This window comes from Chelonia mydas, chromosome 24, assembly GCF_015237465.2.
Source record: "Chelonia mydas isolate rCheMyd1 chromosome 24, rCheMyd1.pri.v2, whole genome shotgun sequence".
In the NCBI taxonomy this organism is placed as follows: Eukaryota; Metazoa; Chordata; order Testudines; family Cheloniidae; genus Chelonia; species Chelonia mydas.
In genome coordinates, this window is record NC_051264.2 from 4,825,742 (window position 1) to 4,850,044 (window position 24,303).

Genomic DNA, 24,303 nt, shown 5'->3' on the forward strand with positions numbered 1-24,303 from the left:
GAGAAACACTGATCTAGCCCATCCCCTTGCACCAAGGCAGGATTAAATATAACTAGACCACCCCTGACAGATGCTTGTTTAACCTGTTCTTAAAAACCTCCAGGGATGAGAATTCTACAGCCTCTCCCTCGGTAACCTGTTCCCTTGCTCCAGCTGAGACCTCGCCAGTGCTGAGTACGGCGGAACAGTTACGGCCAGCCTCTTCCATAGGACGCTCCTGTGAATACATCCCAGAATGCCTTTTCACACGGTTGACTCGCAGTCCATTTTTGATCCATGATAACTCCCAGATCCTTTTCAGCAGTACTGCCGCCACGCCAGTTATTCCCCATTGTGTATTATGCATTTGATTTTCCCCTCCCACATGTATCACTTTCCCTTCTCTTTCCCAAATTCCACCTGACTGAATTCAGACCAATTCTCCCGTTTATCACGATCATTTTGAGTTTTCAGCCTGTTCTCCAAAGCGCTTGCAACCGCTCCAGGCTTGATGCCATCGGTAAATTGTATAAGTGTACTCTCCACTCTGTCCTCTGCTCGTTAATGCAAATATTAAATAGTACTGGACCCAGGACGCACCCTGTGGGACCCCACTTGAAATGTCCTCTCAGTCTGATTGTGTGTAGCGGGTGTATAAAGAAGCCTTGAGGCCGCTTTACACCTCTCTGGCAGCATATAAGGGCCTTAAAAGCATTGTAACCTAGTATTTAGAGCACCTGGGCTCTGTCCCTGGCTCGGTCACAGGTCTGCTGGGTGACCTTGGACACGACACTTCAGCGCTCTGTGCCTCGGTTTCCCCATGTGAAATGGGGATAATGATGCTGACCTCCTTTGTAAAGCATTTTGAGAGCTACGGATGAAAAGCAATACAGCATATAAGAGCTAGGGATTATCATTGTTATTAAAATAGGTATAAATTATAGTTGCATGTATGCTAAAGGCCCCTTTGCACTGCCAGACTAGTGTAACTGGGAATCTGGCCTGTCATGTGGATTCATGGCTAGATTGTCTTTTACACTAAGGCCCCTTCATGCTGCCAGAGTGGTGCAAAGGGGCCTTAAAGGGGAAGCAACTATAATTTAAGATCACTTTAAGGCCCCTTTAAATTGCTTGTGAATGCACTGATGAGTGAAGACCTCTGTTCACACACACACACACAGAACAGGTACAGCCTGGCCATCGGTCAGGTGCGATTCCCATGCAGATGGCCCCCTGCCAATGTGCCACACTTCTGAGTCCGGTGGGACCGTCTCTTTCAGGGATGAGGGGAATTCAGAGCCCGCTCCCCTCCTGCCCTGCACCTTGTGCGGTCATTTGCATCAGTGCAAAGTGGCTGTACAGTTCTGACCCAGGAGCGCTTCGCTCCCACTTTGTACGAGTGTAACTGACTGCACAAGGGCTAACTAGTGCCAGCAGGTGGCAAGCAGGACCTCTGCCAGCCGGGGCCTGGGCTGAGCCCCAGCTAACTAGTTTCACACAAAGACCACGCAGCACCCCTCAGATGGCAATGGTTTCACTCACTACACACCTGGGCTGGATTCAAACCAACGCCTTATAGGCTCTGGATCCCATTAGCCACTTAAAAGGATAGGTGCATTTCCCCAGAAGTTGTAGGGCTGGCACTAGTTCTCTGATTTGACCCTAGGACAGTCCCTTAGCTGCTCCCCGGCCACTGTCCGATTCGTTTCGGCTACAGAGCCCCCCACTCCTTCCGCCCCAGCATGCAAGTTCTCTTTATGAACTGAATCCTCAGCCTGTGTTCAAGACGGATTAGGCAGTTACCGTACCACCTATTGCCTGCAACTGGTAACAAACGGAGATTTGGCCACAAACCCCACGCAGGGCTCACCAGCGGAGGCTGGCAAAGCCGCATAGGGGGTGGGCAGCCTCGTGCTGTCGAATAGCTGCACATCAAACTGTTACTACCCCCTCCAGTTTGACCACAGGAAATGTGATCTCAGCTCAGCCTCTCCTTCCAAATAGGGAGGGGAAATTTCTGCCTTCTCGCTCGCTCTCGGCAAACAGCAGGCCAGACGGAAGACACTGCCATAATTGGAAGGGTGGAGCACACGGGACACACACTCCCTAAACCTAGCAGCTCTCCAGGTTTTCCCCGCAGCCCAGGCAGAAGAAAGATTCTCTCCTGAAACCACTTCATCCTCTACCCTGTGTACCCGCCCCCCAAGTTCCCACCAATGCTGGGGTCCCAAAACCTTTTGCCCCGTGGACCAACTGGCCAGGGCTCTGCAGGGAAATGGAGGCTTACGAAATACAAGCCAGAGACCCACGATCTTGTCCCGTTAAGAAGGAAGATGCCCTGGAGAGATTGAAGCAGGACTTCAGCTGAACTTCAATGGAGTGACTCTGGTTTGCACCCACTGGAGATCTGGCCCATTGACATCAATGGCCCCATGCCCATTTACAGAACACCACACTGGACAGGGAGGAAACCTGCTATTTTTCCCCCCATTGCTTTCTGCCTTGAAACAAAATACTAGTTAATAATTAGGGGTCAGATCCTCAGCTGGTGTAAACTGGAGACGTGCTCCTTCTTTCGGGAGCTGCACTAATCTGCACCAGATAGGGACCTGGCCCACTGATCCAAAGGAGCTGCCCCAATTAACCCCCCACTGGGGATCTGTTCCCAAAAGTCTTCTCTTTGTCAAAAAAAAAAAAAAAAAAAAAACCAATAGTGGGTGTTAAATAGGGATTTTCCCTCCTACCTGTTAGTCAGATGGCTGCATCTTCAGCTCACTCCAGTCCGCAATCTGTAGCCATTGCCCGTCAATCAAACTGAAAAAGGGAAATGCCCGTCAGTTCCAAGGGGATAAAGTGACGAATGCAGGTAAAGTGCATATTCTGTCCTGACCTGGGTATAAGGGGATACTGGGAATCAGGGCTCCTGTCCTGTCAGGGCATCCCTCGTCCCTGAGGGGCTGGGATCTCAGTGTTCATACTCTGTGCAGTCATTTACGTGTTTAGTTTGGAGGATTTCATCCAGATATTTGTTCTGACCTGGCTGACAATTACAAGAATCCTGACAGAAAGGCAGCTAAGACCCTGATCCTGCAAGTCTAAGGGCTCTCTACTCCTTGGAGCTGAGGGACACAAGACCTTGCAGGCAAGAAAGACAGAAAGAAAGAAACCCTGTAAAAAATATGATCTTAAAGCTTTAAGAAATGGAAAACCAGCTGTCCATCCTACCAGCTGTTCAGGAATAGCTGGTGGACTGAAAGACACAGCTGAATAGCCCACAGTGCCTCAGGTTGAATTCAGGTGTTACAAAGCCTGAGCAGTCAAAGATTGCATAACCCACTGCGGCTAATGCTTCAGGTCTGTGCAGTTTGCACATTCTGCTCTCAGCCGCAGTGGTGTAAATCTCGAGTCCTCTTGGAAGCCATGTTTCAGAGTAGCAGCCGTGTTAGTCTGAATCCGCAAAAAGAAAAGGAGGACTTGGGGCACCTTAGAGACTAACCAATTTATTTGAGCATAAGCTTTCGCGAACTACAGCCCACTTCATCGGATGCATTCAGTGGAAAATCACTCACAAATTTATCTGAGCATAAGGTTTCATGAGCTACAGCTCACGTCATCGGATGTGAAAATTTGTTAGTCTCTAAGGTGCCACAAGTACTCCTATTCTTTTTTTGGAAGTCATGGTTCACGATGGGAAATGCAGTGTGGCTAGGGGAGATCAACCCAGACTGGAGAATGGGGACATGAGACAGTCGAACAACTAATACCACAAGGTACTGGCACAGCATAGCCAAATTGAAATATTTTAGGGTTTGGCCTTCAAGTTTTTGAAGAAAACATCACCATTTGTCATGGAAAACTGACACTTTTGCTGAAACGTTTAATTAAATCAAAAACCCAGTGTCCTGTCAAAACATGGTTCAGATGGAACGTCTTCAACCAGCCCTACCAAACACAGAGCGCGGCCGCTGCACGTCAGTCTGGGATCTGCCTCAACCCAAGGACTCTAGTGGTGGAAGCCCACCAGAGGCCACCCTGGGCTGGTTTGCAAAGGTGCTGAGCACCGACAGCTCCTCCCCTTGACTTCAACTCGGGATGCGTCTGCTCAGCACCTCTGGAAATCAGGCCCTGGTTTTGGAGGCCATGTATCCCACTGGCAACTAAACGACATCACCAAACTCGTTTCACTTGTGACTCGAAACAGACAGGAACCCAGGTGCGATTCTTCCAGCCGCCTCTCGGAGAGGTAGATTAAGTACGTCAGTAGAAAAGCCCCTTCCATAGATGAAGGAAGCGGCTTCACTATGGTGCCACAGCTGTGCCGCTGTAGTGTAGACATAATAAGGCCCCATGTTGGGCCGCTGTAGTGTAGACAGTTGCTATAGTGAACGAAGGTGTTTTTCCCATCGCTGTAGTGAATCCACCCCAGGGAGAGGCAGTAGCTAGGTTGGCGGAAGAATTCTTCCATTGGCCAAGCGTTTGTTTACACTGGGGCTTAGGTCAGCTTAACTATGTCTCTTGGGGGGGGGGGGGGGGGGGGAATTGAATTTTTTCCGCCCCTGAGCGACGTAGCAAGGCCAACCTAAGTTTTCAGTGCAGACCAGACCTAAGTGATTGGTCCAAGGTCACACAAAGAGTCTGCAGCAGAGCTGGGAATGGAGCCCACTTTGTCTGAGTCCTCTGCTTTAACCACAAAGCCAGCCTTCCTCTCACTGAGCCGCCTACCCCTCACCAGCTCATTTCCTGACGTTACAAAATTCAGCCCGAGCACAGATGGGCCAAAGAACCGCACAGCATCGAACCTCATCCAAGCCCTCCTACCCCCAGCACAGCTCAGGTCTGTTGGAAGCCAGCGAGGGGTTCAGTTCATGGCCCCATCTCGAACCCGAGGCCTTCGCTGTAACAAATATCTCCTCACCAAATGGCCTGGGACAGGAAGATGCTGTACGTAATTCCCCAAAACAGGTGAAGCACAGACTGCTTTCTAGCTCTCAGAACGCATCAAACCTTGAAACGTGAAGGCCAGATCCCTTCAGACATATGAGCTACAAAGTTTTCCAGCTTCTGAAGCAAATCTCTTTAGTTAAAATTGACAGAGAAGGGGTGGAGGAAGATTCCAACCCTATTCCTCAGCTGGATCTGGGGCAGCAACAGAAATATGATGCATAATTAACCTCAAACAGCTTCCCGGCACTTTATGGGCTACATTTTGTGTTAAGTTCAAGTCAGCTCAGATTCTGGCCCATCGCTTCCCTTAATAGAAAGGAGCAGTCCAAAGAAATTAAAGCTCCAGATCTGATCAACTACTCTGTCGCAAGGGCTGAGGGGGATTTTCAAAGGGAGGAAGTCTGGGTCTTATGGTAAGGCACTGGGCTGGAACTCAGGTGAGAGGGATTTAATTCCTGGCTCTCCCATAGGCTCCCTGTATGACCCTGGCCAATCCACTTGCTTTCCCTTTTGCCTGTTTAGACTGGAAGCTCTTTGGGGCAGGGGCCATCTTTCACTATTGGTTTGTGCAGCACCTAGCACGATGGGCCCCGATCTCAGCTGGGGCCTCTAGGTGTTACTGTATTGGCATGTGCCGCTCCCAGTGATCTCTGCAGAAGCCACAGCTGCTGTGAAAATGAGTGCTCTTGAAAGGGGCATTCGGTGTTGGTCTGAGTGCCCCGTGACCTGGGCAGAGAGCAATTTCCCAACACCCTGCAGTGTGAAGGGATGGGGGCTGCTGTGTGGGTGGAGGATGTGTGAATATGTGGTTTAGGTCACTGTGCAGGGTTTGCTCTACAACGCTGAGCCCTAACCGCGTCCTCTCCCCACACCTCCACCCTCCTCCCCTGCCGCTGTGCTGGCTTCCGAGCACATCCACAGGGGCTCTAAAAGGCAGATGAGCATGCAACTCTGCAAGCTCTTGCCTGCAGCAAACACATCCCTGCGCTCCGGCAATCCTTTCAGATCTCCAGCTCATCAGGGTCATTCCAGGCCAGCAGCCCCCCTTATCTGAGTGGAGCTGGGTTCTGTCTTTCAGACCATACATACGACCCACAGCAACACCCGGCCTACCGAGGTATCACACATAGGAGTCAGGGTGTTAACCCTAATGTCCTGGCCAAATTCCACTTTGGGTAATTACACTCTAACTCCCGTGTGCGCACGGATAACCAGTACAATTACAGTGATGCAAACCCCTTAGTCTGGACACAGTTATACTAGTGTCAAGTGCTTATACTGGTGTAGCTTATTCCTTTGCGGAAAGGGAAATAAGTTATACCAGTCTAAAGGGACCAGTGCATGCACACTGGCGATTGTACAGGTTTCAGTAAAATATTACGCCCGAACCGACATAGTGATACCAGCACAAAAACTGTGTATACCCCAGGCTTAAATTCCCTCCAGCAGTTAGCAGTGTTGCAACCACCAGGCATTCAAAAGTCACGAGACAGGGCCCCAAAATATCCTGAGATATGATTTTTTAAGACAGAGGGTATTATTTAAACAATACATTTGGGTTCTTTTTATTTGCCTTCTCCTTTTGGAGCTTTCAGCAGCCACATTTTCAAGCTTTTTATTGCAAGCACAAGGGCTAGAAACTTACTTTTTTTGAAGAAAATGAAAGCTGAGATTTTATTTCTTGAGTCCAGGAGCTGGGGCTTTAAAACACCAAATTATCATGAGGGCCGTGATAAAAATCACAAGTGTTGGCAGCCCTGAGTTGAGTGTATCTTTCACTTCCCTCCCGCAGTTGCTGGGCAGTGTTGCCCCATGTTGCTAAAACAGCTGCTGCATTCCTGCTCAGAGGTGGAAGCATTTCAGTGGCGAGTGAAGGGGTCACTATATTATACATAGTGCTCGATCCTATGCTGCCTTGCACCTTGTGCAGTTATTTCCACCAGGGTCAAGTGAGCGCAAAGTGGGTGTGAAAAGCTACTTTTCTGATCTGGCAGCATTTTAGATCCACTGTCATAGAATCATAGACTATCAGGGTTGGAAGGGACCTCAGGAGGTCATCTAGTCCAACCCCCTGCTCAAAGCAGGACCAATCCCCAATTTTTGCCCTCGATCCCTAAATGGCCCCCTCAAGGATTGAACTCACAACCCTGGGTTTAGCAGGCCAGTGCTCAAACCACTGAGCTCTCCCTCCCCCCACTTTGCACTGGTGGAAATGACTGTTCAAGGGGCAGAGGAAATGAGGCTCAAGAACCTGGACTACGGCTATCTGCTACCACATCTCCCTTCAGAAGGGGGCTTTCCATCATTGTAATAAATCCACAGCTCCAAACAGTGGTAGCTCGGTGGACAGAAGAATTCTTCTGTCCACCTAGCCGCGTCTACACTGGGGGTTAGGCTGACCTAACTATGGTGCTTGGGGCACATCATTTTTCACAGCCCTGAGTCAGGATGTCACTAGGTTGATCTAATTTTTAATTATAGACCACACCTATATATCAATCAAGTGTCCTTTGGCCTCTGTCTATCATAGATATCTGGCCTCCATTACCTCACTGTCTGAGCACCTCATGATCTTTAACATAACCTCACGGGTGTGGTGTTATCTCCATTGTATAGAAGGGGCGCTGATGCACAGAGACAGACTAGGTGACTTGCCCAAGATCACACAGGAAGCCTGTAGCAGAGCAGGAACTTAAACCCAGAGCTCCAGCGTCTCAAGCCATGCCTTAACCACTTGGTCTCTTAACCACAAGAGCCTGGCAAGTGTTATAGAAACGCCAGCTATTGTTTACAAAGACCACAAAATAGATAGCAAAAAAAAAAATTGTTTCGGTTTATTTAGAGAGACATTTTAATGGAACAAATTGTTCTATTAATCATAGAGCTGTCGGGCTGGAACAGAGCTCAAGAGGTCACCTAGTTCACCCCCCCGTGCAGGATCAAATATATCTAGACCATCCCTGGCAGGAATTAGCCCAACCTGTTCTTAAAAACCTCCAATGATGGGATTCCACAACCTCCCTTAGTTCCCTGGTCCAATGCTTAACCACCTTAAGGTAGAATGTTTTTCCTAATAGCCAACCTAAGTTTCCCTTCCTGCAAGTTTGTCCCATCCCCAGTGAGCACAGAGAACAATTGATCGCCATCCTCTTTACAACAACCTTTTACAGATTGGAAGATTTTTCTGTCTCTCAGTTACTATGACTGTAAACAATCGCAGCCCTCTGGGAACTGCTGGCCACGTGTCTCATTGTGTTTGGCTGCTACGGAGTGACTAAGGATTGTGACACACAGCTAGTCAGTGCTAAAACATCATTAGTCCTTTCTTCCTACCCCCCACCTTCTTGATTTCCACCACCACTACATCTTATCTTTTGGACTGCCAGGGCAAATCCTCAAAGGTCTGTAGGTTCCTAACTTCAATTTATTTCACTGGAAGTTGGGCACCGACATATGTTTCAGGATCTGAACCCCAGCTCTTCGGAGAGGGGATTGTCATGCCTGTGGGTATGTAAAGCTCCCAGCATAATGAAACCCCAAAATGGCAGGCACAGAAGCAATGCAGATAAATGATCAGAGCGCTGGCCTGTAACACGTGGGTCTGCAGTTACCGATTGGCCGTCTGTCTTTGGGGAAGTTGCTACCCTTCTTTGCTTCCCCTTTATCTGTTTTGTTTAGTTAATTGTAAGCTCATTGAGGGCAGGGACTGTCTCGCCCTACGTGTCTGTGCGGCACCTATCAGCACCCTGATCTCAGTCATAGGGCCTCAGGGAATGTGTACACTACAGGGTAAGCCCAGAGTTTGAACTCAGGCTCAAGCCTAACCCCCGTTCTGTCTACACACAAATCGCACTAACCCAGGGCTCGGATCTAGAGTCCCAGGACCCCACAGGGGTGGAAGATCCAAGCCTGAGGCAAGCCGGGACCCAGGGTTCAAGCCCTGTTGCTTTGCAGTGTAGACTCACACACACTGCACTCATGCTCTGGGAGTCCGCCACAAGTACCCCATAATCCCAGGACCCACGGGCAAACTTTCTTAGTCCTCTGGCCGGTCAAGTTTGGTGGACAGCTAAGCTTTTCCACACTGCACCACGAACAAAGGTGGAGCGGCTACCTTTTGGGAGGGTGCTTGGAACTCTCGGATATGGATGGTGGGACTCAGGCCCGCACAATGCAGTGAAGACGCTGCCACCCCAGGGTGGGACCCAGGGTTCAACAATTCCTAACCTAGGGTTACAAACGAATGTAGAGTCTCCAGCCCCAGGTTAACAAACCCAGGATTTGTTAACTCGAGTTCTCCTAACCCTGGGCTTACACGGCAGTGTAGACAGACCCGCAGAGTTTAAGGCCAGAAGCGGCCACCAGACCATCTAGTTTGACCTCCTGTGTACCACAGGCCACAAACCAGCACCCAGCACCCACACGCTAAACCCAACAACTGAAATTAGACCATAGTATCACAGCCCACAGGAGACTATGATGTGCCACAGGCAGAGATCAGGAGGGACCAAGATGCACCAACGCCCCAGGCCCTGGCAATGGCAGAGACTTGATTAAGTGAGATATACCCCGATGACCCTCGCAAGTGACCCACACCCCAGGCTGCAGAGCAAGGTGGAAAAAATCCAAGGTCCCTGCCAATCTGACCTTAGCCTCTAACTGGTATATTTATTTTACACAGGAGGTATTAAGAGATTTGCCTGTGGTCACACCTGGAGTCTGTAACATAGCTAGAAATTGAATCCAGGTCTCTAGGGTCCTGACAAATGGCTAATAGCCCATTCCACCCTATGGAGCAGCACTTGATGAGGCAAGAAGCTCCTTAGAAAGACATGTCTATCCTGAATCCCATTGGAACTTTGGCTTGTCTGCTGAGGGGTGACATGAAGACTCCTCCCGGCAGCAACTGGACAGAGACCCGACACCCGCCCCCCCCCAAGACATTTCACATTAAAGGCCACCGAAAGGTACCAAGCCATCAAGCAGTAAAGATTTTTGCTTGCTCAGAACCCTGTGCTGGACTGGAGCTGGCAAGCTGACGTTTACAGCCTTTGGGAAATAATACAGGAATCACACAATGTTCCCTGGGAGCAGGTTGGAATCGAGGAGAGAAGACAGCTTTTATTCACGGCAAAGCCAGTCATGTGCTGTAATTCATTCACAGAGTTTAAGGCCTAAAGGAACCATAAGATCACCTAGTCTGTGTAACTTCCTGTATTGCCCAGACCATTACATTTCACCCAGGTGCCCTGTACTGAGCCCAATAACTTGTGTTTGGATCCAGCAGCTCTTCCAGAAAAACAGCCAGTCTTGATTGGAGGACCTCAAAAGATGGAGAATGTACCACTTCCTGTGGTAGTTTGTTCCAGTGGTTAATCGCCCCTCCCGGTTAAAATACATGCCTTAAAATGTATTGTAGTGATTGGGGGAGGGGTTCAGAGAGTGTGCACATGCACATTTATCATCCTCTAGTCAGTGCGTTCAATTGGAACTTCTCGTCTGTGTGTCCTATGCCCTATATTGCTAACAGCTAATGGTGATTCTCCTTAAACTCTTGGATCAAGAGACTGTGGGTTCTATTCCCACTACTGCTACAATATTTCCACTGGCTATGACATACAACACGGTGACACCTCAGAAGCCCTCAGTTACCCTGGATTAGTCACAGGATAGTTTAACCTGACAGGTGGTTCTTGAGAAAGCAGGGGGTTGGATTTATGAGAGCCTACTCCAAAGCCCAATTAAATCAATGGCAAAACTCCCTGGCTTCAGAGTCAGGAGGCTCCAAGCACCTTCCTAATTCATCTAGATGCCAGAAGCTGGGACTGGATGACAGGGGATGGATTACTTCGTAATTGCCCTGTTCTGTTCATTCCCTCGGAAGCACCTTTCCCCTGAGGGCTGCAACTATGCTAACAGTTATTGACCCATTGCCGGGGACTGTTTTAAGCACAGACAGCTCAGCCCCCCCGCATGAACCTCGTTGGTTTGCATTAAGAACCTTCGCTAGTTTGCCTGGCTCCGTGCTAGAGTTTCCATTGCAATGCCCTCTGGGTATTTATCATGCCACACCTGGCACAACTCCCAGAAGCAGTGCATTCTGGGAGATTTCAAAAGGTCATGCAGTGCACTGTGGCGCAGCAGCGGGGTGGGGAGAGGAGGGGGAGTGAGCATTTTGGCCAATCTGCATCCCAGGCTGGGACTACAGTGGTTCAAACAGACAGAATTTAGGAGCTCACAGCAAGAAGTCTAATCCAGCCGTATTTGGCTCACATGTCATTGTTAAAATGGCTTTTTTTTTTTTTTTGACAACGGAAATATTTGTCCAAAAAGAATAATCATTTTGGCAGAACCTGAAAACGAAATATTTTCAGGGTTGGCTTTTGGGGGGGGGGGGGGGGGTATTTGTTTCTTCTTCTCCTCCCCCGTCCTTTTCAGGAAAAAATGGGGAAGGGGGGAGAGAGGGAGGAAAGGAAAGGGGAGGAGGGGGAAAAAGAAAATGTTGGACAAAAACTTTTGAAAAAGATCCTGAATAAAGGGAAAATTGTTCCTTTCTGAAAACGGAAAGTGCTTCTCTTTCGCCCCACTGAGGGAGGTGTGACTCCCTTTCTTTCGGCAGAGACGGAAACAGACACAAAGAGGATCAGACAGACAGACTGAAAGGGAACACCAAGGCAGTGACAGAGCCAGGAAGAGAACCCAGGAGTCTGAATCACCAGTCGACCCACTCTCACCACTAGGCCATACCCTCCTGCAGAGCCAGGACTAGAACCAAGCGCTGGCCTACACACAGTGTTGTTCCTGGGGTAACTATGTTGGACAGGGGACTGATTTTTTTCACCAAGACAGGAATACCAGGACCACCCCAGTGTGGATGGAGTATGACTGGTATAATGGTGCCTTAGACCAGTATAGCTTATTCCCCTTGCCATATATAAGCACTTTTTTACCAATATAACTGCATCCACACTAGGGGGGGTGGGGGGGTTATATTGCTAAAGGGTTAGTTAAAGCAATACAACTTTAGTGCACAGACAAGGCCCAAGGGTCCTGACCCCCAGGCCCCTGCTCGAGCCATTAACCCACACTTCCCTCCCTTCTGTGAGGATTTGCTATGTTATGCCAGTCTGTGATAGGGAGCTCTGGTAGGCGCACGTTCTTTGGAAATTTGCCTCTTTTGGAACAAGCTGTGTCATAGCCAGCTGTTAATGACAATCCTCAAGACCTGCTCCACCCAACAGAGGGAGGGTCTCTGGGAAACCCCTGCTAACCTCCGACCAAAGGCTGAAGCCTTTCGGTCACTCGAACGAATTCCCGGCCCCATCATTATATCAGTCGTGAGCCAATGAAGCCACTGATGTGAACCGCCGGGGACATGGGAACCAGACTCTCCTCTGCATTCCTTGGACGGCCCTGCTTGGATAAGGCAGGAGGATGTGGCTAATGGCTGCGAAAGGCCAACTCCCCATGGAGAGTTTCTTAAAAGCAGTTTCCCCAGAGACCGTGGGGCTCACAGCAGTGCGACTTTCATGCTTAGCTTAGGGGGCATCTGTTAAGACACAGAGCCTGATTTTCAGGTCCTCTGTTCCTGCACTCAGGATAGGGGCGGAGTGGGGTGGGAAAAGGTGGATTTAAGCCACCTCTGTGCTCTGGCCCCTGGTATCAGCTAGAGCAACCTCAGGGCTGCTCTAACTTATGCTTTGCTCCCCACAGTCCCCTATGGGCCCTGGGAAGCAGCGAGTACCCATAGGGTGTTGCACTTCAGCCATGCCCCCAATCCACCCCCTCCACCAGAGGCTGGGAGCAGATCCCTTATGCCAGCTCCACACCCGCCGGGAAGGCCCTCTGCCCTGGGGAGATTCTAAGGGGTGCATTTCCAACCACTTTACTCTGTCAGAGCAGCCTAAAGGAATCGGAGTGCGACTGAGAACCAGGCCCAGATTGTGGTGGGGGAAGGGTGGCATTACCACAAACTCCCCTTCCCTTTTTTTGAGTTTCCTCTAGCAACGAGCCTGGACCACAACATTTGGTCTCCGACCCAAACTTCCCCATCATTCGGGGAGCGTGCGGCTCCTAAGCCATCTCTGATTTTTGAGGGCCCCTGGGTACCCAGCTTCCTGGCTTCCAACGGGCCAAACTTAACACAGAGCAAGTCAGGACCTCATTCTCATTCCACAAAGGCTCCATTACACCGCTCTGCCAGCGTAAAGAGGCCTTAATGGGAGGAGAAAACACCTATATGCTCGCTTTAAGGTCCCTTTGCACAGCCAGAGCGTGACCAAAACCAATAAGAATCAGCTCTTCTCCATCTCAGGCCAATAAACATGTGGCCCAATATTCAAAGGCTCCGAGCTGCAGACAGCTCGCCCTGGGCAGAGGGAGTTTCCCCAGCTCTGCATTGGGCCAAATGGGGCTTCTGCCTCTGCGCTGCCTTCAGAAGACAAGAAGGAAGGAAATCTTGTGAAGAGATCGGAAAGTGGGGGCGGTGGGAGGACGGACGAAGCTTCCTCAGCAGAACGGATATGGACAAGGCCGTGGATTTCCCAGCCAGCGTACTCCCCTAGGAAAGTTACTGCAGCTGAGAGAACGGGGCAGGCAGCGCACTAAGGGGGAGCCATCATGGAAAGAGGGAGCTATGTTTACCCCCGGCCTCTAGGGGCCTGGTTCTCAGCGGTGCTGAGAAGCCCCAGAGGTTGGGGTTGGAATTGTGGGTGGTCTGGAAACCAGACCCTAGATTCCATGGTGGCAAGAGCTGTAGAAGCCGAGGAAAGAGAGAGCAGACTAGGAAAGGAGGGAGAGATACAAATGGACACTGGAGACTAACTAGACAAATGTAGGTTTCACAGTAACAGCCGTGTTAGTCTGTATTCGCCAAAAAAAAAAAAGGAGTACTTGTGGCACCTTAGAGACTAACCAATTTATTTGAGCATAAGCTTTCGTGAGCTACAGCTCACTTCATCGGATGCATACTGTGGAAAGTATAGAAGATCTTTTTATACACACAAACCATGAAAAAATGGGTGTTTACCACTACAAAAGGTTTTCTCTCCCCTCACCCCACTCTCCTGCTGGTAATAGCTTATCTAAAGTGATCACTCTCCTTACAATGTGTATGATAATCAAGTTGGGCCATTTCCAGCACAAATCCAGGGTTTAACAAGAACGTCGAGGGGGGGGGGGGGGGTTAGGAAAAAACAAGGGGAAATTACTATCACCAACAGGAGAGTGGGCTGGGGGGGGGGGGAGAAAACCTGGATTTGTGCTGGAAATGGCCCAACTTGATTATCATACACATTGTAAGGAGAGTGATCATTTTAGATAAGCTATTACCAGCAGGAGAGTGGGGTAGGGGGAGAGAAAACCTTTTGTAGTGGTAAACACCCATTTTTTCATGGTTTGTGTGTATAAAAAGATCTTCTATACTTTCCACAGTATGCATCCGATGAAGTGAGCTGTAGCTCACGAAAGCTTATGCTCAAATAAATTGGTTAGTCTCTAAGGTGCCACAAGTACTCCTTTTCTTTTAGACAAATGTACTGGGCCAGATCCCTCGCCGGCGTAAATCAGCACCGCTCCACTGACGTCAAGGATGCTGAGCTGAGGATCTGTCCCACAGAAAGAGAAAACAAAGAAGCTAACAAGGAGGGCCAGTGAATCGGGTATTGAGCTGAGGATCCCGCCATGGGACTAGTCTTAGCTCTGATGCTGGCCTGCTACCTAAATCCTTTGCTTTACCCCTCACCCTTTGTCTGTCTCATTTGTGCAGGTGGTACATTCTTTGGGGGGCAGCACCACTCCCAGTGCGACACTGTGTGTAGGTACAGGCCCCCAGAGGCTGGTTGCTGCTACCTGAATACAAACAATAATGAGGAAGACTGTGGATTAGATAGAGAGGAAGGCTAGGTCTTCACTGCCCAGACAGGTGTGTGTTTCACATGGAGATAGCTACCCCAGCATAAAATCCTAGTGGAGACAAGGCAGAGGTGGCTTTTAGCTTGATTTAAGTAGTCGAGGTCAACACTATACCCCAAACACAGCTGGGGGATATAGGGGTAAGGTAATCTTGAGATAACTCTCTGGGCTTAAAAACACACCTTTTTTTGCTGTGAAGTCATAGCTACAAAGAGAGAGAGCAAGCAGAAGAGGGAGAGAGACAAGGTTAGGAAAGGAAGGACGATCCAGCGGTTGGAGTCAAGTTGCAGGCCACCAGAAACTGGGATTCAAGTCCCTGCTCTCCCACAGACTCCCTGAACAACCTTAGGCAAGTCATTTAGTCTCTCTGGGACTCAGTTTCCCCATCTGTAAAATGGGGACCATAAAAGTCCCCAAGATAGATAGACCATAGTTGCTCCACCTGGTGGATGTGAACAGGTGCTGGGGAAGCATCATCCCTCCCCCTTTCTTTATTGCTGGTTGGGTGGGTCCCTGAAACATTTTCATGTTTTAGCCTGGGGTCACGGTATGGGCTAGGTCAAGACGCACCGAGCCAGAGGGACAACTGTTGGGTGGCAAGGAGGGCTGGTGGGACAGCAACCGAGCAGCTTGATGGACGACGCAGCAGGTGTTGGGAGAGGGGCCACAGGCCACGCCAGGCCCGTGGGATGCAAAGGAGAGAATGTGGGGTGATGTGTGACCGTTAGAGCCGCTGAGTTTCGCTCTCAGTGGCCAACTTCCTTCTTGCCAGGGCGGATACAGAAGTGAAACTGACAGCTGGATGGATGCTGGAGGGGGGTGAGTGGGCAGGGGGGGTGATGAGTAGGAGCGGGAGGTGTAAGAAGAATGGGGATTTAGCATGGAGCCCAACGTAAACAAGTCATCGCGCTGAGACAGGGGCCTCAACAGCCAGTTGCTGTGCAACGGAAAACGTTAACGAGCCGAATATTTGGGGCATCTACAAAAAACGTTGCACTGACCTGGGCGGGCAGGTACCTGGCTGCAGCAGGACTCTCGGGCCCCCCCACTCCCCACCCTAGTGGAATCCACATGAATCCACCCCTCCTCTCACACGTGGACGCAGCAGGAATGCCCCTCTCCCCCCACACATCTGGACGCAGCAGGAATGCCCCACTCCCCACACACATCTGGACGCAGCAGGAATGTCCCTCTCCCCCCACACATCTGGACGCAGCAGGAACGCTCCCCAACCCACCCGCCCACCCATGCAAGATCCTATCAATGGAGCCAAACCAGCTCACACCATCTGAGGATGCACGGCACATCAGAGAGCAGCGGTGCCCTTGGCGCTTTGCAGAGTTTGCCAGCTGAGGCTCTCGCAGAGCGCCCTGCAAGCATCATTACAGGCCTCTTGCTGAAGGGGAAACTGAGGCACAGAGTGACGACACCACTTGCCACAGAGCGCGAACAGCAGAATTGGAAACAGAACCCATGAGTCTTAGCTCCCAAGCCCAGGCCCTATTCACTGAACTGCATTGCCTCTATCACGTACAGCCACGCTCCCAACCCCTAGCTCCTGCCCTATAATGCCTCCCTTAGCCACTCTGCACCCAGCATACCATCTCCACCCTGCTCCCCCATTCCTGGCCAGAGGATTCAGCAGCCGAACTTGGCAATGAGAACATACAGGGCGGGAGAGGTGGGCAGACACTGGTGTTGAATTGATTTTAGAGCTGAACCAAGGATACAGAGGGCCTGACAGTCTCTTGCCCTGAGCCTCGGGCATTCATCTACACCCGGGCAAAGTGCACAGCACACGCCCACTTTGCATGGGCATACCTGGCGATGCAAGACACAGGACGACGGAGACTCCAGCCCTATGTTTTTCATATTTGCCCTACAGAATGGAACTTTGACCCATAGTGACACCTACTGGTCCAGGCAATTTAGCAGTGCCAAACCTCTCTGCCAGCCAGCCACAGTGCTTCTGAACTACCCGGCACTCTGGCAGACCTCCGGGCACTTTACAAGTGGTAATTAACCCTTACAGCTCCACTGCGAGGCGCTATTACTCCTATTTTACTGAGGAGTAACAGCGGCTAAGAGACTTGCCCACAGTAAATCAGCGTGAGAGCCAGGAAGAGAATCCAGAAGTCGCTATAGTTCTAACCACTTGGCCATACTCCCTCCCAGAGCTGGGAACAGAACGAGAAATCCTGATTTCTAGTCCTCCCTGCTCCAAACACTTGACTACGCTCCCTTCCAGAGCTCTGTATAGCAGTGCTTCACAACTAGGGGGCCGTGAGCAGGTTTCAGGGGGGTTTGCCCAGCATGGCCGGCGTTAGACTCGTTGGGCCCAGGACTGCAGCCGGGGGTCCGGACCTAGCCCCACTACCTGGGGCTGAAGCCGAAGCCTGAGCAACTTAGCTTCGCAGGGCCCACCAGGGTGTGGGGCCCCAGGCCATTGCCCTGCTTGCTACCCCCTAATGCTGGCCCTGGCTTTTATATGCAGAAAACATTTTATAGCATGTTGAGGATGTGTCCGAAAGAAAAACATTGAGAACTCCTGCTGTATAGAACTCAGGAGTCCTGATTCCCAGGCTCCCCTCCCCCCCACCCTAAGCAGCTGGCCCTACTCCTTCACAGAGACAGAGAAAGAACCCAGGAGTCCTGATGCTCTCTTCTCCCTCTGTTTGTTTTGACTTATATCCCTCTAACTGTTTTGGGTCCCTTCTTGTAGTTGCAACCCTCTATGGCCGCAAGCTAACAGCCCCCCTAAGTTGACTAGGGGTTGGAACTCATTGCCTGCCTCAGTTTCCCAGAGCCTGGATTTTGCCGCCTTCAGGACAGAATGCAGGTCTCAGAAGGCTGGTTGGTGTTAGAGTCAAAAAGGGTCTGTCTACCCTGCACACTAAGCCTGGGATCTGACTCAGGTTTGAGCCCAAGCCCCCCTTCTGCCCACACACAAATCAGTCTGACATGGGTCAGCAAGCGCTCAGGACCAGGGGCCTAACGTAGAGTTGCCAAGTGTCCGGTTTTTGACTGGAACGCCTGGTCGAAAAGGGACCTGGCGGAGCCCTCTCCTGCACCCGAAACGCCTCATCCTCAGCCCCACCCCAGAGCCCGCACCCCCTCCCACACCCCAATCCCCTGCCCCAGCCCAGAGCCCCCTCCCACACTCCAAACCCCTCGGCCCCAGACCAGTGCAAATGAGCGAATGAGCGAGAGTGGGGGAGAGCAAGCAACAGAGAAAGGGGGGATGGAGTGAGTGGGGGTGGGGCCTCAGAGAAGGGGCAGGGGCGGGGCCTTGATGAAGGGGCAGGGCAAGGGTGTTTGGGTTTCTGTGATTACAAAGTTGGCAACCCTAGCCTAACGCCCTGCTGCGGAGGGAGGGTGAGAGCCCAAGTCCCACTGAGACTCTGGGCCAAGCCCTGTTATTGTGCAATGTGGACTCAGCTCAAGCCAGAGACCCGAGTCAGAAGCTCGGCATAGTGCAGTGTGGATGCGTTAGCAGGGCTATGAGATCTGGGTCCACCAATTGTAATCCCAGGTCTACAATACACCATGGACACTCAAGAAGTGGCTTGGAAACACCGAGTCCCACAGACCTGGGTTTACAATGCAGTGTAGACATACCCAAAGAGAACCCAGGTGTCCTGACTCCTTATCCAGTGCTTTATCTGCTAGACTATGCGCCTAGTGGTTTTACTTAAAGATTTATGGGACCCATTTTATAGTTGATTAAAACTCTGTATCTACGGCAGGAGATTTTTAAAGAGATGAGCCTGTGAAATCTAAGAAAATTACCTGCCCCCAAACTTTGTTAGCATGGAGTTAAGGTTGCCCAATGCTGCCTTGTGCCCTTCCCAGTATGCGGCTAAACTTAAACCTCTGAAACCCAGGACATCGCTAAGAGATGTACTCGTGAACTCGAAATCAACCTGGCACAGAAATGTCAGACACCAACCTCGGTGCGACTGCCCACGCTGCAGCTCCAAACACCATGCACTTCCAGCGTGTGTCAACACCGAGGCAAAAAGGTCACAACATCTAATCGACAACCACATTCACGTCCAATCAAAGGAGTCACCGCTCAGTTTTCTTAGCTAATTTTTGACCTACTTACCAGCAGCCCTGGACGGCTGCAAAGCTCATGAGGCATTAATGATTTAAAGGCCTTCAGTTAATCACATGCCAGGTACGCTGCAGTGTTATATAATACTATAGTTAGCTTTAGCACAGCATCACCCTAAACAACGAATGTGAGCCAGTGCTAACCGTCCTCCTCTGCTGCTATGTATGGGCCTGATTCTCTGATGGCCTGCACTTTGGGCCTGATTCTCAGTTGCACTAAAGCCTATTTACGCTGCCCAAGCAGTCCAATGGGGCCTTAAAGTGTAATTTATGACAACTTTAAGCCCTCTTTACTCTGTGCGTGAGCCCTTGGGGACACAGGAAAATTAATCTGAATTAATTTTTCCGGGGGATTAGTTAAACCGCATTAAATGTCTGTGTGGACACTCTCATTGAGAATTGAAGTGCCCTTAATTTGGGTTATCTTAATTCACCTTTTATCTTAATTCACTTCCAAAATTAATTAAGCTAAACCAAATGAAGGCCATTTTAAATCCAAATGAGAGTATCCGCACAGGTGTTTAATGTGGTTTAACTAATCTGATGAAGTGAGCTGTAGCTCACGAAAGCTTATGCTCAAATAAATTGGTTAGCCTCTAAGGTGCCACAAGTCCTCCTTTTCTTTTTGCGGATACAGACTAACACAGCTGCTACTCTGAAACTATCCAAATTAAATTCACACCGTTAGTTAATTTGGATTCATTTTCCTGAGTGTCCCCATGTGCGCAAGAGAACAAAGACTTTTATGCTGTCATTTAGACCAGTGCAAAGGGAGTTTAAAACAGTGCCACTCTAATATGAAAGCCTTTTACGCACATGTGATACACACTGAACAACAGCTTACACAGACACACAGAGCTCATCCACACTAGGATAAAAGGGGAGGGGGGGGAGCGTTAAGTCACATTAGCTAACACGTTTTAACTAACATGGTTTAAAAACCTCATGCAGAAAAGGCAAATTGTACCGTAAAACATTTTCACTAGTGACAGTGAACACTAGGTTCCCACCTAGACTTCATCTTAACCGGCTAACACATGTTACCACACATCTTGTCCTGTCTACACGAGGGTTTTAAAACATGTTAGTTAAGTGTTTTTTAAACATCTTTGAGCCTAGTATGGACATGCCCCAAAGGCCCATAAATCCCATACCAACACAAACCCTGCATTAGGAGAACCAACCTGCACACTTAGCGCTCCAAACCTCCTAAGTGCTGAAAACTCGGTTTCAGTCCTTAATGAGGGGCTTGTGGATGTAACGGAACAGAGAAGCTGTGCGGAGGACAATAAGATCTGCCTAAGCACAAGGCCGATAGGTATGCTGCTTATGCATGCCGTCAAAGATGTGCTAATGTGGTAATCTAGGTGTTTCAGTCCTTTGGTAAATATCAGACTGCACAAAAGCTAGGCAGTGCGAATCATATTAACTTAAGTCTCAGAGCTCTTGCAGGCAGGCTGCCACAGTAACAGACAGCCAGTTAACGAGTGATTGTTTGGGGACTCCATTTATTAATGTGTATTACCAATAATACACAGAGGCGTGCATCAACTGAGATCGGGGCCCCATTTTGCTAGGCGCAGCACAGACACATAGCAAGACACACTCCCTGCCCTTAAAATAACCAGAGGCAGTCTGGCTCACTGGATAGGGACCAGGACTGAGATTCAGAAGACCTCAGTTCTATTCCCCACTGAGCCACGTTTGGCTCATCGCTTTGCTATACCCTTTGACCGTAACACATAAGACAAAGGGCGGGAGACAGGAAAATCATCAGCTTCACTTTGTAGCTGGGGAATTGAGGCACAGTGAGATTAATGCCAGGTTTTCAAAAGCTCAGTCACTATCTGGTTAATTCGTACAGGTGCCTGGCTGGGAGCGGAGCCCTTTAGAAAAGCCCTTGTGCAACCTTTCCAAGATCATGCAATGAGTCTACGGCAGAGATGAACCGAACCCACAGCCACTACCTTAACCAAAGGACCATCCTCCCTCCCTGCTTGGGACCCCCTGCAATAAAAAAAAAAAAATCATTCAAAGACAGTTTTGCTTCATCAGCTGGGGGAAAACTCCATGGCAGCATCGGACATGTTAGCGATGGAGAAGATTCATTAAGCATCTGGCCAAACTCCCTGCATCGTCATTCCCTACAAGTATGTTTCTTGGCTTTTGATCCACCCAAGCTTCAGGGTACATCTACACCAGCACAGCTGCAGCGACGCTGCTGTAGTCACTTACGACAGCGATGGAAGGGGTTCTTCCGGCACTCCATTAAATCCACCTCTCCAAGAGGCGGGAGCTAAAAAAAAAAATTCTTCAGGCAACCTAGAGCTGTCTACACTGGGACTCAGGTCGGCTTAACTACGTCTCTCGGGGGGGGGGGGGGGGGGGGGGCGTGATTTTTTTCATTGCCCTGAGCAACTAGGTCGACCTGACTGTCTAGTGTAGACCAGCCCTGAGAGGTCTCCCTCACTTTTTTTGGAAGCCTATTCCAGAGTTTAATACATCTCAACCTCAGAAATTCCCCGCCCCCCGGTACTCAGCTCAATTGACATCAGTGGAGTAAAGCTGATTTAAGTCAGCTGAGGGTCCGGCCCAGTGAGTGTAAAGTGGCAGATGCAAAACGCTATCGTTTGGTAGCATTTTGCATCCACTTTTTATGCCAGCGTAAATGACTGCACAAGACACAAGGCCACTAGCGGGATGTCTGCACTACAGAGCCTACGTCTGCACGGCTAGCCCAGCAGAGCCCCCCAGCGTAGACACAGCCTAGTTTTGCTGTCAGTGTATGTCAACAAAAGCCCTCTTCCCTTGACGCAGCTGCGTCTACACTGTGGGTTTTGTCAGCTTAGCTATGTCACTTGTGGGGTGTGGTTTTTTTTCACAGCTATGCGGATGTAATTTTAAGCAGCATAAACCAAGACTGAGAATCAGGCTCTCTGTTTGCTTTATTGATTTGTTCCTTCCATTTGTAATTGGAGCACCTTTGCCCATTGATTGGAGTGATTTCACAAGAATTACAAATATACAACGTAGCGATCAACTCAATGCCAGTAATGCACAAGATTTTTCAGTGGTGGGGAGGCCATTTTCGAAGGTTCTGCAAAGCTAAAGCTAAGCGCTACTTGTTTCACCACAAGCCACAACTGCTGAGCAGTTGAGCATGTTCAGAGCAGCACTACGTTTACAGTGAATTGAATTTTAAGGGCCCTCTTTACCTTACAAGCACAACTGCATTTCTGTAACCGATCTACAACACTCTCATCGTACCCTGTTACAACAGTCCTGGTTGTATTGTGCAAGCTTTCTCGTGCTGACCATGTGTTTGTACGGCTGTTGCCAGACCAGTGCATTCTGGGAAAATCCAGGCAGCTATCCCATAATGCCTTCATGGATATAAAGTGCCCGGGAGACGGGCACACAGAAAGGCATCAGCACCACACGCAGCAATGCATTCTGGGATGTCCCCCATGGCACAGACAGCTGGGAAGTAGGCATAGCCAAACTGGTTCCATAAACACAATGAGGCGGGTGCTGCCTACCTTACAGTGAACCTGTGTGCGGAGCCAGCTACTGGAAGACATCCATGCACCAAGCTAGGCTGCTGCCATGGTTCCTGAGAGTTGTGTGTGGAAACAAACTCTCCTGGGAGCCAACTCTAATGCAAAACCAGTTACAAACTCACTTCAAAGCTGTTGTGTCAATGTATATGGTAGTAGACAGAGGCTCCACTGGGCTGAGCATGGCACACACACATCGTGAGAGGTACTCTCTGCCCCAGATAGCCGACAAAATACAGACACAGCAGGCACTGAGTGGGAGGGGAAACTGAGGCACAGAGGGGCAGTAATTTGCAGAAGGTTGCTCAACAGGTCAGTGGCAGAGCCAGGAACAGAACAGAGGTCTCGGACGTGGCCGTCAAGTGTGCTAACCACTGGGTCACGCTGCCTTTTAAACCTTAGCAATGACTCACGAGAGGACAGGCAGAGCAGGAGCTTCATATAATAAGGTTTAACAGGAAAGAGTCCAGATTTAGTAAATTCAAGCCAGTCTTCTCTCTTTCCGGAGCATTTGCAATGAGGAAACCTGCTGAAGACAGGAGAAAACTCCGCTACCCGGGGACGGATTTGGCCCTTAGCATCCGGCGAAGGAAGCGAAGCTGCCAGCCCGGCTGATTTCAGACAGGCCATATCACCTTTCAGCCTCCCAGAAGCTAGGATTTTAAATCACCTGGGAGGTGGCCAGCTCTCATTAGGGCCACTCACCGGATGAGAGCTGGGTAAGAGATACCCTCCGCCCCCTCCTCACATGCACCCTCCCCAGCAGGGCAAACGGACGCTTAGGGAACCGGGGGAGGGCTGGGGCAAGCTTCGTTCTCGGGCCCTGGGTGGGGACTGTGGCCTCAGAACTGTATCGGGGAGTCGGGTTCAAATCGGGGAGTCGGCCGGCAGGTGAGGCGCGACCAGCGGCAGGCTCCCCACCCGGGCGAGGGATGAGCAAGGCAGGGGCTGTGAGTCTGATTGCGGGCCAGGGCCCTTCCAGAGATGGGCAGAGAGAAGGGGAAGATCAAGGCTCTCGCTCTCTCTTTCTCACACCACCACACTCCCCTTTCACATGAGTCAGCAGCCGCCTGCCCTGTAACTTCCATGGGACATTTTATACCACACAAGGTCCACGCCTCCGTGAGCAGCTCCGGGCTTTGACTGACGGCTCGGTCTGTCCTCTCGCCATGGAAACAAAACAAACACGTCCGCCCCGGTCCAAACCTTCCAGCCTATAACTCTCCTCGCTCTGACAAACAGAGGCAGGTCATAAGTCACCTCCTGGCTGTAATTAAGCCCTAATGAGTTGAGGCACAGCGCTTTTTCTGGGGGGTTAATAACTGACTGGGGAGAAGCCAGGGGACCACACAAGCGAGTCATTAATCTCTTACCATGCCCAGCACCCAGCTGATTATTAGTTACTGCAAATAAAGACCAAGAAATATCAAAGGCCAGGCCTTGAGATGTTTTACGGTTGATGCAGTTGCTATGTACGGAGCACGCATGAGCTGTAAATTAGCCAGATTGCTTTGAATCCCCTCACGGCTTTCCATTCAGCTTTAGGATCATCCCACCTCTGGATCAGGAGAGAGCTGGATTTCACTACCGAGCCCGGCAGAAGGGCACAAAAAACACCAACCGCCTTCACGACCTGGAGTTTTCAGCCCCCCTTAAAGGTGTCTCGCCGTGGAGAATAAAAAGGAGCTTCTGCCCAGAGAAAAGCTGGCCTTGTGCTTACGGCATCAGACTGGGACTCGGGAGATCTATCTTGAATTCTTGGTTCTGCCACAGACTCCCTGTGTGACTTGCTCCT

At 50.2% G+C, this 24,303-nt stretch overlaps 1 protein-coding gene across 8 annotated transcripts in view; it reads right to left on the minus strand.

Annotated features, from left to right (window-relative positions):
• Positions 1–24,303, minus strand: part of MEF2D (myocyte enhancer factor 2D) — a 176,915-nt gene that overhangs the window by 120,538 nt on the left and 32,074 nt on the right. For 6 of the 8 annotated variants that reach the window (XM_037883489.2, XM_037883482.2, XM_037883487.2 and 3 more), the window contains exon 2: positions 2,724–2,793. The exons of the other annotated variants lie outside the window; for them this stretch is intronic. The gene's annotated coding sequence lies outside the window, so the exon portion shown is untranslated. The remainder of the gene's footprint in view (positions 1–2,723; positions 2,794–24,303) is intronic. 8 annotated transcript variants of the gene reach the window in all.